Below are 14,726 nucleotides of genomic sequence, written 5' to 3' on the forward strand. Positions count from 1 at the left end.
CATTGATTTAGGTTTTATTGCTATATTTTCATAAAATGTATGTTGTATAAAATTAGTGTAGATGTAATCTGTATATTCATCAAAATACAAATGTAGTGTAACTGAAATATTGTAACTATCATAAAATATCTTTATTTCATAAAAATAAAGTAGGCTATAGATGGTCTCACATTGGTTTCAAAGTCCTGCAGTATTTTTAAATTGTGAGTATGATTTCACAAATATAGGTTCATGTAAGCTATCATGGCATGTTCCCAAAATTGCCACTAGGTGCTGTAAAATGCCAATTGGTATTCTATTTTGGAATGTATTATTATGAACAGCAGCTTTACTGTCCCCCCCACTTTTAAAATGGCTGCTACGCCCCTGACCACTTTACAATAAAGGTGCATTAGTTAACTACAGGCTTGGATAGTTAACATTAACCAACAATGAACAATACTTTTACAGCATTTATTATTCCTATGTTAACTTCATCATTTGTGACCCTGTATGTGAAATCCAGATTCAAGTCTCATAAGCTACAAATGAAAAGAGGAGCATTAAAGTTTGATTTCAATCACTGATTTCACATTGACTGTAGGATGGTTTTATGTAGAAACCAGTAAATCACAAAAAATACTTTAGGTAGGTTTCACAGCGTCACATTTACAAATACATTTTAACTTTACACTTTTCTAACATTAGTTAAAGTGCAATTAACCAACATGAACAACAATAAACAATTGTATTGGTATTTAATAAAATAAACAAAGATTTAAAATCCTGTTCCTGTACAAAAAAATATGTTGTACATTGTTAGTTCTTGTGTAATGCATTAACTGATGGTAATAAATGAGACATTATTGTAAAGTGTTACCACAATTATTCATTTGCACGGCTTGAGTAATAAACACAGACTATTAAAAGATTCTGAAGTATTAAAGCCTATGCATTAAATAATAAACTTAAAAAAGTTTATGATTTAATTTAAACAGTGCATCTCATGAAATTATGTAAATATATACTGTACACATCTATTACAGAATTATTCTGTACAACTTACTTAATGTATGGATGCCACTGGAGAGTCTTCCTTATCAACGGTGATATTAACAGTGCAAATGATAAAGTGAGATGTTAACAAACATTTATATAGAGTTTGACAGTATTGAATGACACCTTGTTGACAGAGCTAAATTTAAATGTGTCTCTGTGGTGAGGATTGAAACGTTTGACACACCAATGCATAATTAAAGTTGTACAGCAAGTCATTAAATCTAAACAAACACATGCAACACAACTCAGTCAGTACAGTTGTTGTTTTTCATATATGCATTGTGACAACCTGGTACTGCACCTTAAAAATAATGTTTTGCATTTATAGTTTTGGTAATTCTTTATTTTTTGTTACATTTTCTAAGAATACATTTTAAAGAAAATAACCAGTAATACAAATTTGGTTGGTTTTGACATAACTGAAAGGTAACCACATCTTAAAGTATTAGTTATTTTATATTGTATCGGAGACATTAAATAACCAAGCATTGATATTAATGATATTTTACCCCTTAAAGTGTTTTTTTCTCTTTTTTGATTACATATTTAATTTCAAAGTGAATTTTAAAAAGCCCAGAGAGCTTCTGGGGTGAAATTTGTATTTGTCTCAGAATATAACCTCAGAATCTCAAAATATAAACATACTGTAAATACCCCCAAATTTAGAGGCCTGCAAAACAAACCTCTGTCAGTCTTTTCCAGTTATGCAAAGTAATTAAAAAATTGTGAAAGTCAGCATGCAACATGGTTCAAGACATTTAAACATACATTTATTTGGGAATAAATGAAAACATCACAGAATATATGGACCACAACAGAGAAGTTTGTAGTTCTTAAACCCAGAAGATAATTAGTTTATGGTTTTTTAGCCATTGGTTCTTATTATAATTTCTAATAGAATTAAAGTGCACCTATTTCATTGCTAAAATTTTGTGTATTTGGTATAATACAATGTGTTTGCATGGTTTAGGTTAAAAAAAAACACATTATTTTCCACATACCATAATTTTTTTGTAGCTCCAGATATTCCTGTCTTTCTTAAACGCCCTATTTTGTACAAGCTCATCGGTTTGAAAAGCACCGTGTCCCTGATTGGCCAGCTAATCTGTATATTGTGATTGGCCTGAATACCTCTGACGTCAGCCGAAAATGTGACGCTCTTTACCATGTTTGAAAGATTTGAGGCAAAAAACAGGTATTATTAATGCATATTTTAAATACACCAGACATAGGCTGTGTCTGAAATATACCCCTATCCCCTCATTCACTATTCCCTACATTAGTTTACTAATATAGTTCTTGTGTCAAAACGTGGGAGTTCACTAGGCATGCGCCTTATTTTGGTGCATTATGGAATTAAATAAGTGCAGTGGCTATTGTCCACTATAATTTTGGACACCATTACAAAATGGTGGGCTATTTATATAGGGTGCTATTATGGGACTATATTTGGACACTGACATATTATGTCATCTAGGTACCTTTGAAATAATCATACAACATTGACATGCAGTTCTTGAAATACTGTTTAAATTCGTTAATATGCTAAATAAATTTCTCTAATCACTAGTGTACAGGAATAGCATTTTACAATTAATTTGTTGTATTTATATACTCTTTCTCTATCCCTTTAAAGTCAATAAAAGCCACGGTCTTGGATTTTGTAGCTTCCCTGCTGCTACAACACTGACGTTCTTCCCAAACCGAAATTAAACACAGTTTCAGAAACAGCTCTGTGCATCCGAGAAGTGATGTGGGGCTTTTTTAAGTATGTGTCATGTTGTGCAGGAACTGACTTGCCACTGACTTGTTCCTCCATCATGGAGCATTCAGAAGGGACAAAAATCAATGAGAAGCTCTGATAAAAATTGCTTTACCTCACTTCCTTATGTAAAACTAATCCTGTCTGAAAAGTACTTATGTGAACTTTTATGGCTGACAGTCACCAAAGCAGCGTCTGCACCTAGTGACCAGACTGTGAACAGAATTTACAGGACCACGGTACTCGACCAGTGGCAATTTTGTGAGATACAAAAGGATGGACGTGAAACTCATTACTATAACATGCCCCAGTGTTTTCAATTTAGCCTATCTCTGTCTTTGCTCTGACTTTTATCTTTACTCTACATTTTCTTTCTTCTGACATCTTCCTACTGACATCCCTCCTCCGATCTAAAGGCCAAGAAAACTACAGTATTGTGTTGAAGGTGAGAGTGTGTTTTTAGTGCAGTTGAAGCAGACAGCTGTCGCAGGGGCATTCTGAAGACAAACATCAAAGTGTTTTTTTTTTTCATTAAAAAAAATATATGTTTCATTAGAAACATACATATTTCAAATAATTCAGCAAAGTTTAGGATGCTCAGCTAAAATGATTTTAAAATGTTTTAAAATGGCAACAAAAACCCAAAGCACCTGGAAGAAACCAAGCAACTTCTGTTAAAATAGATAGAAGAATAGTCAGGATGGCAAAGTTTTAGGCTTTCATTACCTATAGAAAGATCAAAGATGATCTAAGATGATCTGTAAGTACAGTGACAGAAGACATCTGATTGAAGCCAAGCTGTTTGCAAGAAGCCCGGGAATACTTGTTTCTAAGTGCCAGAAGTTGGTTGACTTGATTTGACACAGATTAGATTTGCCAGCAGTTATCAACAACAGTGGTTATGCAACTAAATATTAGTAATTCAATAGTCTAAAGTGAAGTTTAATCTTAAGAAATTTCTTCAGTTTTAAGTGTCTACAGAGAAAAATGTTGACTCTGCTGTTTTCTAACACAGAAGACTGACTTGATCAATTTTGTTAATGCTCTGATTTGGAATCAAATGTGTAATGTTTTCAATATATTTGACATAAAGAAATAAACTTTATAACATTTCTGCACTTTATTCACTTTTATTAATACACTGCTATTTTTAAACACCACTGTATAACATAACACTTGTTGATGCTAAAGTCTTGCTTTTTTAAGCAGCTGGGTGAAGAAGTGAAGCACAACAAAACCCATTGTCACGAGATGGACAAACTGCCAAACACTTCACATGTCTGCATGTGAAAATAAATCATCAAATAAAACCTATCACATAATACAAGAATATACAAGAGCCTATGTGTGACAGATTAAATCTTAATCAGTGTAGTTAATAAAGACTGAACTACAGTAGGCGTATATTTTCTGAGATTTGACAGTGTATTTGTTGCACATCATAGACAATGTAAACCTTTTTGGACTGAATTCAGATTTAAAATCTACAACCTTATAGCTGTCTCAGAACTTGATCATGAGCGTTTAATCCTGTATATAAAATAAAAAAAATAATTATCAACAAAATAATTATTTTATGTGATATGTAAGAGAACTTGAGCTAAATTTACTCGTCTCGGCCCTTGTAAAGGTTTTTTATTCATTGCGCAGCTTTAAAGAATCAATCCGAGAAGCTCGCACCGAGCGTAATTATTTATTACGTCACAATCAATAGAACGTGACGAGGCGTTCGACGCTGTGATGATTACTGAAGCGTAGCGGCACAAGTAGTCGGGATCGAGCTTGCAACTTTGAGAGGTGTAGAGAGAGAATCAACACACTTTATGCAAGTAACTATCCAAATTTTTATCGTTTTAATTGATCTGAGCATAACAGAGACTGTGGGTAAAATGCTGTAAACAACACTGCTGGCGGGTTTAGATTTTTTCTGTCGTTAGTTAATTAAGCTTACCTCACCTGATCTGCTTGTCTTTTCATCAATTATGCGATCGTCATGTCGCATTTCTCCACTTGTTAATGTCTAAGCCATGTTTGACAGCCCGCATAAAATATGTTTTACTATGGATCACTTTAGAAATCTAATGAAGATCATTTAACGTTACTTCAGTAATTGCTAATCTTTTTTCGGAGCAGATCGGGGTTAATTATTTAATGAGACACTTGCCCTGTATTATATAAGGGTGTGTGAATTTAAAGGAGACCTATTTCTTTGCTAAAAACAACGTTATTTTGTGTGTTTACGTGGTTTATGGTTAAAAACACATTTTTTCCCACATACCGTACATTTTTGTAGCTCCAGATATCCATGTCTTCCTGAAACGCACTGATTTTTACAAAAATCACGATGTGAAAAGCGCTGTGTCTTCAGCTGCATTCAGACGAGCAGCAACTAGCAGTAGCAAAGCGACGCGATCTCATTGATTTCAATGGAAGATTGACGACTTCCGGCGAAACGAGCGATAGTGACCGTTGGTGACTGGATGGGGTGTGTCCAGGCGCGCGACAAAGTTGCGAAATGTTTAATTTATGCAAATTATGAGCGACATTCGGGAGAGACTGCCAGTGAGAATGAAGTAGGGGAGTTCACGTCATCCGTCTCTCATCAGTTACTGGAGTGGACCTTACTCATTTGTTTATGACAACTAGATCTAGAAACGCCTCTTTTGAAAGAGACGAGCGACACACAGCGACAAAGTTGCTTATAATGTGAATGTACCTTAACTTTATGCAAATTATGAGCGACATTCGGGAGCGACTACCAATGAGAACAGAGCAGGGGAGTTCACGTCATCCTTGTCTCATCAGTTACTGGAGTGGACGGTAATCATTGTTTATGATAACCAGATTTAGAAACTCCTCTTTTGAAAGAGGAGAGCGACACACAGGGACAAAGTCGCTTTTATAATGTGATTGTACTTTAAAGGCGGGGTGCATGATCTCTGAAAGCCAATATTTATATTTGAAATTAACTAAACAAACACACCCCTACACTAATAAAATCTGGACCTACTTTTGATAGACCCGCCCCACACATACTCAACCCAGCAACGATGCCGGTTAGTAGACACACCCCTTACTGCTGATTGGCTACAAGTGTGTTTTGGTACCGAGTTATTAGTAGTAAATCGGCATCAGCTGTTTTCAGATGGAGCAGCATTTACTACACAGAGTCGTAGTTCAATGATAATCGGGGCAATTTCGCATAAATTATCACGGACGTATCGCCTGCAATATGTATGCGATATGGCCCAGCTTGTCAGAGAACTACGGCTCTGTGTAGTAAATGATGCTCCATCTGAAACATTTGATGGCGATTTACTTCTAATCAAGGAACCGGCATTACAGACGAGATGCGCATGATATCACATGCTATTTATTGTGTAGCTCCAGTGGCGACTATTCCTGTGGCCGGAATTATTTCAAAAACTCTTATATTGACATCATTCAACCGGGAAGAGGGCTGTAGTCTACACCAGCTGTTCGCTCTAGGCTTTGAAAGGGGAATTAAGTGCGGCGCGCTAGATGCGATTCCGCCTCGTTCGCGCGAATTAAGCGTTGCCGCAGCATAGGGGTGGGCGGAATGACCAAAAATGTATTCCACGGAATGAGTCATTTTATTTCACGGAACGGAATATTTGACGGAATACATGTTTTTCAGTTTATATTGTTTTTTGATAATAAAAATGTACAGAAATACACCACTCACTATAGCTTTTAACTAAATGCTCACCACAGTTTTAAAATATGAGAAATTTAAAGTTAATAATGTTAAAGTGAAAATGCCCAGAAGATAACAACAGATAAGTCTTGATTAGACAGAATCTTGTTTTTAATTGAGTTATTAATTTTATAGATTATTGAAGCTATAGTATGGCTTCATTGTATTTTGTATTGATGCATACATTACATTAAACATATGCAATATGTAAAATGAACAGGTATAAATATATGCAAAAACCTACAGACAGGATAAATACCTACAGTATATGAGAGACGAAGCTCTATAAATGTGACAGGTGCTATGATGTGATGATCATAAAGTTTGTTTTAAGATCTTGACGCCCTTTACTGTCTATTATACCTTAACATTTGCTTTTCTTTCTCGTCTTTCCGATCAAATATGTTTGTATAAGCAAATGGCGCATCAAACTACACTGCTCCAGCAGCGCACATCACTGATATAAATGCGAGTTTTATCTTAGCTTGCTTAAAGTTCAGAAAAACAACTATTAGCATTATGTGTGAGAAGAACTCTTTATTTCGCGTCGCAGCTCCTTGCGCTTGCCTAGAGACCTCTGCACGCGAGAGACCGGCCAGCCGGCTGCTGCATGAGGAGATAAAGAGAGCGCGCGCGCGAGAGAGAGAGAGAGAGAGAGAGAGAGAGAGAGCACGAGAGCGAGCAAGAGAGCGAGCAAGACAAGAGTCTCGCTGGGTGACCCGCGGTGGATTCACTGGCACTTATTATAAAAATTACACAAATAACTCGTTCATTTTTTATAAGTGAACTATTTTACATGTTTCTCCGTCACACTCAGTCTAACATGCTGGAGGGCAGAGTTAGCCATGCCCACTTATTTGCATTCCGCGGAATAGACGGAATAGAAAAATCTGTTACGTCTGACATTTTATTCCGCGGTAACAGAATATACCGTCATACCGCCCAGCCCTACCGCAGCAAATGCGCGAGTTGAAAATTTTGAACTTTGGCAGAAAAACGCGTCGCATTAACCAATCAGCTAACCTGTACGCTATGATTGGCTTGAATACCTCTGATGTCAGCCGGAAATGTGACGCTACTTACCATGTTTGAAAGATTTGCTGCAATCTGCAAAAAGAGGACTTTAAGGTTTGTTAAATGTAGGTTTGTTTTTAGTTTTGTCATGCCCTGAACAATTTTTTTCACATAAAAAATGTTTACATAAAGTTTGCAACAGATTAATAACAGATTTTCTAATAAAAAATAACCAAGTTCAAGGGTTTATCTGATCCTACTGTCCAATGTTACCTGGACAATCAATGGCAGTTTTTATATTTCGTGAAAGTTGTTAAAAGGTTTATTGTTTGTCCTAGGCCATTAAACTGTTCAGTGATCTTCAGAGAAATCCTCCAGGTTCTGCAGAATCTTTGCTTTTCAGCATCTTTTGCTCAGAGCCTGCTGAGACAGGGCCTGCCAGAGCCTGCGGAGACAGGTCCTGCTCAGTGCCTGCCGAGACTGTCCTGCTCAGAGCCTTCCGATACAGGGCCTGCCAGAGCCTGCAGAGACAGGGCCTTCTCAGAGCCTGCTCAGTGCCTGCTGAGACAATGCCTGCTCAGTGCCTTCAGTGATCTTCAGAGAAATCCTCCAGGTTCTGCAGAATCTTTGCTTTTCAGCATCTTTTGCTCAGAGCCTGCTGAGACAGGGCCTTGCAGAGCCTGCGGAGACAGGTCCTGCTCAGTGCCTGCCGAGACTGTCCTGCTCAGAGCCTTCCGATACAGGGCCTGCCAGAGCCTGCAGAGACAGTGCCTGCTCACAGCCTGCCGAGACTGTCCTGCTCAGAGCCTGCCGAGACAGTGCCTGCTCAGAGCCTGCCGAGACAGGGCCTTCTCAGAGCCTGCCGAGACAGGGCCTGCTCAGTGCCTGTCGAGACAGTGCCTGCTCAGAGCCTGCCGAGACAGTGCCTGCTCAGGGCCTGCTCAGTGCCTGCCGAGACAATGCCTGCTCAGTGCCTGCCGAGACAGGGTCTGCTCAGTGCCTGCCGAGACAGGGCCTGCTCAGGGCCTGCTCAGTGCCTGCCGAGACAATGCCTGCTCAGTGCCTGCCGAGACAGGGCCTGCCGAGACAGGGTCTGCTCAGTGCCTGCCGAGACAGGGTCTGCTCAGAGCCTGCCGAGACAGTGCCTGCTCAGAGCCTGCCGAGACAGTGCCTGCTCAGAGCCTGCCGAGACAGTGCCTGCTCAGAGCCTGCCGAGACAGTGCCTGCTCAGAGCCTGCCGAGACAGTGCCTGCTCAGGGCCTGCTCAGTGCCTGCTGAGACAATGCCTGCTCAGTGCCTGCCGAAACAGGGCCTGCCGAGACAGGGTCTGCTCAGTGCCTGCCGAGACAGTGCCTGCTCAGGGCCTGCTCAGTGCCTGCCGAGACAATGCCTGCTCAGTGCCTGCCGAGACAGGGCCTGCCGAGACAGGGTCTGCTCAGTGCCTGCCGAGACAGGGTCTGCTCAGAGCCTGCCGAGACAGTGCCTGCTCAGAGCCTGCCGAGACAGTGTCTGCTCAGAGCCTGCCGAGACAGTGCCTGCTCAGAGCCTGCCGAGACAGTGCCTGCTCAGAGCCTGCCGAAACAGTGCCTGCTCAGAGCCTGCTCAGTGCCTGCTGAGACAATGCCTGCTCAGTGCCTTCAGTGATCTTCAGAGAAATCCTCCAGGTTCTGCAGAATCTTTGCTTTTCAGCATCTTTTGCTCAGAGCCTGCTGAGACAGGGCCTGCCAGAGCCTGCGGAGACAGGTCCTGCTCAGTGCCTGCCGAGACTGTCCTGCTCAGAGCCTTCCGATACAGGGCCTGCCAGAGCCTGCAGAGACAGTGCCTGCTCACAGCCTGCTCACAGCCTGCCGAGACTGTTCTGCTCAGAGCCTGCCGAGACAGTGCCTGCTCAGAGCCTGCCGAGACAGGGCCTTCTGAGAGCCTGCCGAGACATGGCCTGCTCAGTGCCTGTCGAGACAGTGCCTGCTCAGTGCCTGCTGAGACAGTGCCTGCTCAGTGCCTGCTGAGACAGTGCCTGCTCAGTGCCTGCTGAGACAGTGCCTGCTCAGTGCCTGCCGAGACAGTGCCTGCTCAGTGCCTGCCGAGACAGTGCCTGCTCAGTGCCTGCCGAGACAGTGCCTGCTCAGTGCCTGCCGAGACAGTGCCTGCTCAGGGCCTGCTCAGTGCCTGCCGAGACAATGCCTGCCGAGACAGGGCCTGCCGAGACAGGGCCTGCTCAGAGCCTGCCGAGACAGGGCCTGCTCAGTGCCTGCCGAGACAGGGCCTGCCGAGACAGGGCCTGCTCAGAGCCTGCTCAGAGCCTGCCGAGACAGGGCCTGCTCAGTGCCTGCCGAGACAGGGACTGCTCAGTGCCTGCCGAGACAGGGCCTGCTCAGTGCCTGCCGAGACAGGGCCTGCTCAGTGCCTGCCGAGACAGAGCCTGCTCAGTGCCTGCCGAGACAGGGCCTGCTCAGTGCCTGCCGAGACAGGGCCTGCTCAGAGCCTGCTCAGAGCCTGCCGAGACAGGGCCTGCTCAGAGCCTGCCGAGACAGGGCCTGCTCAGTGCCTGCCGAGACAGGGCCTGCCGAGACAGTGCCTGCCGAGACAGGGCCTGCCGAGACAGGGCCTGCTCAGTGCCTCCCGAGACAGGGCCTGCTCAGAGCCTGCCGAGACAGGGCCTGCCCAGAGCCTGCCGAGACAGGGCCTGCCCAGAGCCTGCCGAGACAGGGCCTGCCCAGAGCCTGCCGAGACAGGGCCTGCCCAGAGCCTGCCGAGACAGGGCCTGCCCAGAGCCTGCCGAGACAGGGCCTGCCCAGAGCCTGTCGAGACAGGGCCTGCTCAGTGCCTGCCGAGACAGGGCCTGCTCAGAGCCTGCCGAGACAGGGCCTGCTCAGTGCCTGCCGAGACAGGGCCTGCTCAGTGCCTGCCGAGACAGGGCCTGCTCAGTGCCTGCCGAGACAGGGCCTGCTCAGTGCCTGCCGAGACAGGGCCTGCTCAGTGCCTGCCGAGACAGGGCCTGCTCAGTGCCTGCCGAGACAGGGCCTGCTCAGAGCCTGCCGAGACAGGGCCTGCTCAGTGCCTGCCGAGACAGGGCCTGCTCAGTGCCTGCCGAGACAGGGCCTGCCGAGACAGGGCCTGCTCAGAGCCTGCTCAGGGCCTGCTCAGAGTCTGCTCAGAGCCTGCCGAGACAGGGCCTGCTCAGTGCCTGCAGAGACAGGGCCTGCTCAGAGCCTGCCGAGAAAGGGGCCTGCTCAGAGCCTGCCGAGACAGGGCCTGCTCAGAGCCTGCCGAGACAGGGCCTGCTCAGAGCCTGCCGAGACAGGGCCTGCTCAGAGCCTGCCGAGACAGGGCCTGCTCAGAGCCTGCCGAGACAGGGCCTGCTCAGAGCCTGCCGAGACAGGGCCTGCTCAGTGCCTGCCGACACAGGGCCTGCTCAGTGCCTGCCGACACAGGGCCTGCTCAGTGCCTGCCGACACAGGGCCTGCTCAGTGCCTGCCGACACAGGGCCTGCTCAGTGCCTGCCGACACAGGGCCTGCTCAGAGCCTGCCGACACAGGGCCTGCTCAGAGCCTGCCGACACAGGGCCTGCCAAGACAGGGCCTGCTCAGAGCCTGCTCAGAGCCTGCCGAGACAGGGCCTGCTCAGAGCCTGCCGAGACAGGGCCTGCTCAGAGCCTGCCGAGACAGGGCCTGCTCCGTGCCTGCCTTTAGTTTTTGTAGCCGTTATCAGTAAAAACTGCTTTAAGAAAAAGCTTTAATATCTGTCTTGTTTTGCAGGACACATCTGATGAGCCAGAGCTTTTAGATGTTGCAATGGCCATCCTTACAGTCAAGAAAGATGTCAACACAAGTCCAGTTCACTTCCAGCCTGTGAAAATCTCTGTTGTCACTGAAAGCGAGATTGTGGTCAACCTCTCCAGATTTGCTGATGCCTTCCTGGTAATGTTTGGACTGATCTATGCACTACACCTTAGCTATACATGACCAACACTTTTGAATTCACTCACAAAATTTTACTTGGCCTTGATAGTGGAAAAGTGTCACCCAAGTAACAGACTCTCAATAAACTTGTTGCATATGTAGAATTGTATCTGAAAAATGTGTAATGCCAGGCAGTTTCTCTGTAGTTCAATGCAGGTTATTTCTGTGAAAATGATGCCTTAAACGGATTTTGCGCTAATTTGTGGCTTTTTCTTTACATTCTGCGCAATGTGTTTTTGTATTTACAAATGTTATTTGGCAATTATACAGCTCGAGTTCTTGAGAGTTATTAACTCTTTTGCCCGCCATTGACAAGTAATCTTGTCAATTAAGAGAAAACATTTGCATAAAAAAGTGTTCGTGATAAGGTTTTTATTAACTAATTTTTAATTTTTCACAAAAATGCAATTATTTCAGCTTTTTTAAAAATATATATATTTTTTAAGAGAAATACCCATATTTAAGAGTTTATAAGCAAAGAAAATAACGAGTTGCCACAATTTTTTTTTTTCGTTTTGAGCCATGCGATTTTTGAGTGTCAAAGGTTTTGAGTTATGTGTAATTTAAAAAATTGAACAAAAAAAAATATTGAGTTTGCGTAACTTAAAAGTGCTTCTTTGTGTACTTATATTTTTTAGTAATGAAACTTAATCCCATGAGAATAGGTAAGGACATTCAATGTAACTAAAGATTATTGACTTAATAAGAACTTTAAATTTTATTGTCATCAAAAGGTTTATGTAACATGTAATCTAAATATTTAACCTCTAAAAGAGAATGTGTTTTAAGTTCACGAACTTAAGAAATTTAAGGCCACGGGTATCTTCTATTGTGAATACAATATGGGTTTCTGAGATTTGCAAATGAAAGCAGTCTGATTTTATTTACAATTAATACAGTGTCCTAATGTTTTTGGAAATGGGGTTGGTATATAAAATAGTCTGAGATACTCAGATAAAAAATTTCTGTGCCGATACTGATATTCAATTACTTAGAATGACTTCTAGCGATTACTCCTTGTTTCAAAATATAATATTGTGAAATTCTAGAAGACTGTTGTCATTGTCAACCGATTTAAAAATAATCACACAGTATACGTTCTGATGCGTTTTTAAGCAGCTTTTGATGTTTTTATTACTGCTTTCCGATAGCAGTAAAAAAAAATTTATCTGCCAGAACTGATTATAGGCCAGTGCATTTCTGGTTCATATATTATTATTATTATTATTATTATTATTATTTAATTAGTTTATAATTATTTTAAACTGGTCTTACATATAACATTCACAAAACTGTCTGAATTTATTGTGTTTATGTGTTGTGCTCTCTGATGGCCAGAGTTTTATCAAAATATTTACACCCGATAATGAGGCTGTATGTGAAGTGGCGTGGAATTTTATCCCTCTGGAGTCCAGTCAGAGCACTGAGTTGTTCAAAACACTTAATTAGGAGTTCAGAATGAAAGACGATGCTGTAATGATTCTCATTTCAGAACCCTGTTGTCAGTAATGCATTGACAACCTCTCTAAACCTCTCTGTTTATCTGTACAGCCAATATATTCTTGGTTGGGATACAAATATTACTGGTTTAACACATAAACATTCAATAACACAATAAGTGAGTACGTTTTTTAAGCATAGTGTTTTGTATCCTGCAATATACGGTTTTGTAATACCGTATTGTAATCTCCTGTGGTTTTTTTAATTTTTTTGGCAGATCTTGGGCTATGTTGTAAAAAGTTATAATTAAAATGTTCAGTAAATAAAGAAGCATAGTGTTTTGTATTACTCTATATTAAAGGATATCATCTTAAAAAATGCTAAGCAGTAACATTGCAACCAGTGTTGGGTGTAGTTACTGTAATTTAATTACTTTTTCTTTTTTTCTTGAAAAAGTAAAGTAATGGACTACTCTTATTTTTTCAAGAATTGAATTGCACCGTCTTTTAATGTAATAGACTCTTTTACAGCTCACATGACCAAACAGCCTGCATGCGCATTTATGCAACAGAAGTGGTGTTATTCCCCATTGGTTCTAACGTGTTAGCAACTCAGAAAGTTTATTAAAATGGTTTCCCAGCATCAAAATGTCTGGTTGTTGCGTTTGGTTGCACTAATTTAATATACGTATATGTATCTGGCCACTTTATATTTGGGCATCTGCTGACGTCGTCTATTCACTCCACTATAGTACACAAATCTGGTAGCTGTGTTGAAAAAGTTGATAAAGTTAACTTTTTAAAATAACTTTCTCTGTGTTGCTTCACTGCTGATTCTTGCCATATACTTCCGTTGCCAAACTGCGCATGCATATGCTGCCACGTCATCATTGTGTACAAACAGTAAAAGGGTCTATAAAACTAAAAACTGTGTATGGACTGTTGAACAATTATAGATGGTTTCAGCAGTAACAACATAAATAAAGGCTTTCGTGGAAAACACGTAACTTCCGGCAAACTCCGCTAACAAAAAATAACAACAAAGTCCTTTTAAAATAGTTTATTTATATAACAAGCTAAATAAACAATAAACGTTGATTACCTAGGAAACAAAAACATTTGTTATTTTCGACAACGTATTTGTTCAAGAGTTCAGTTTAGCAACTAGTCAGACCATCAAACAAACAGAAACTAGAAGTAAGGTTTGGACCACACTCGTTATCGCGTCATCGCACGTGTGTTTGATGAAACCGTCTATATATACAATAGAAGATTTAACATCAAAATGTAAATAATGCATGTTTTTTTATATATCCTTCTAACTTTAAATACTTTGGTGAGTTAATAAGATTAATGGTAACTGATTGGTTATTAGCATTAATATTACTAAGATATTGGCTGTTTATTAGTACATAAAGGGCACATAGTGCTTTATCTACAGTAGTTCATTACATAGTGACAGTAATGTGGATGCATGCAGTGAATAGCCAAGTATGACACATTTGGACCTTTGTCCTTGATAGTTTGGACTTTTAAATTAACTCTGGAGTACAAAACCCCACCAGGTATGAGGCACTCTGGTAGCAGGATTTTTGCTTTTAGTCATCAAAATATTATAAATCAATGACTGCAGCTAAGTTCCTTAATGATGTTATTAATGCTTTCATTTTTTCCTTTCCTTTTCATGTCTACCTGAATACAGCATAATACAATTATAAATGAATATAGTTTAAACATGTGACACCTTTTCAAGAGACATATGCAACTATATCTCTACTATATTTGGAGAATTGTTT

Source organism: Paramisgurnus dabryanus, chromosome 8, assembly GCF_030506205.2.
Source record: "Paramisgurnus dabryanus chromosome 8, PD_genome_1.1, whole genome shotgun sequence".
Lineage (NCBI taxonomy): Eukaryota > Metazoa > Chordata > Actinopteri > Cypriniformes > Cobitidae > Paramisgurnus > Paramisgurnus dabryanus.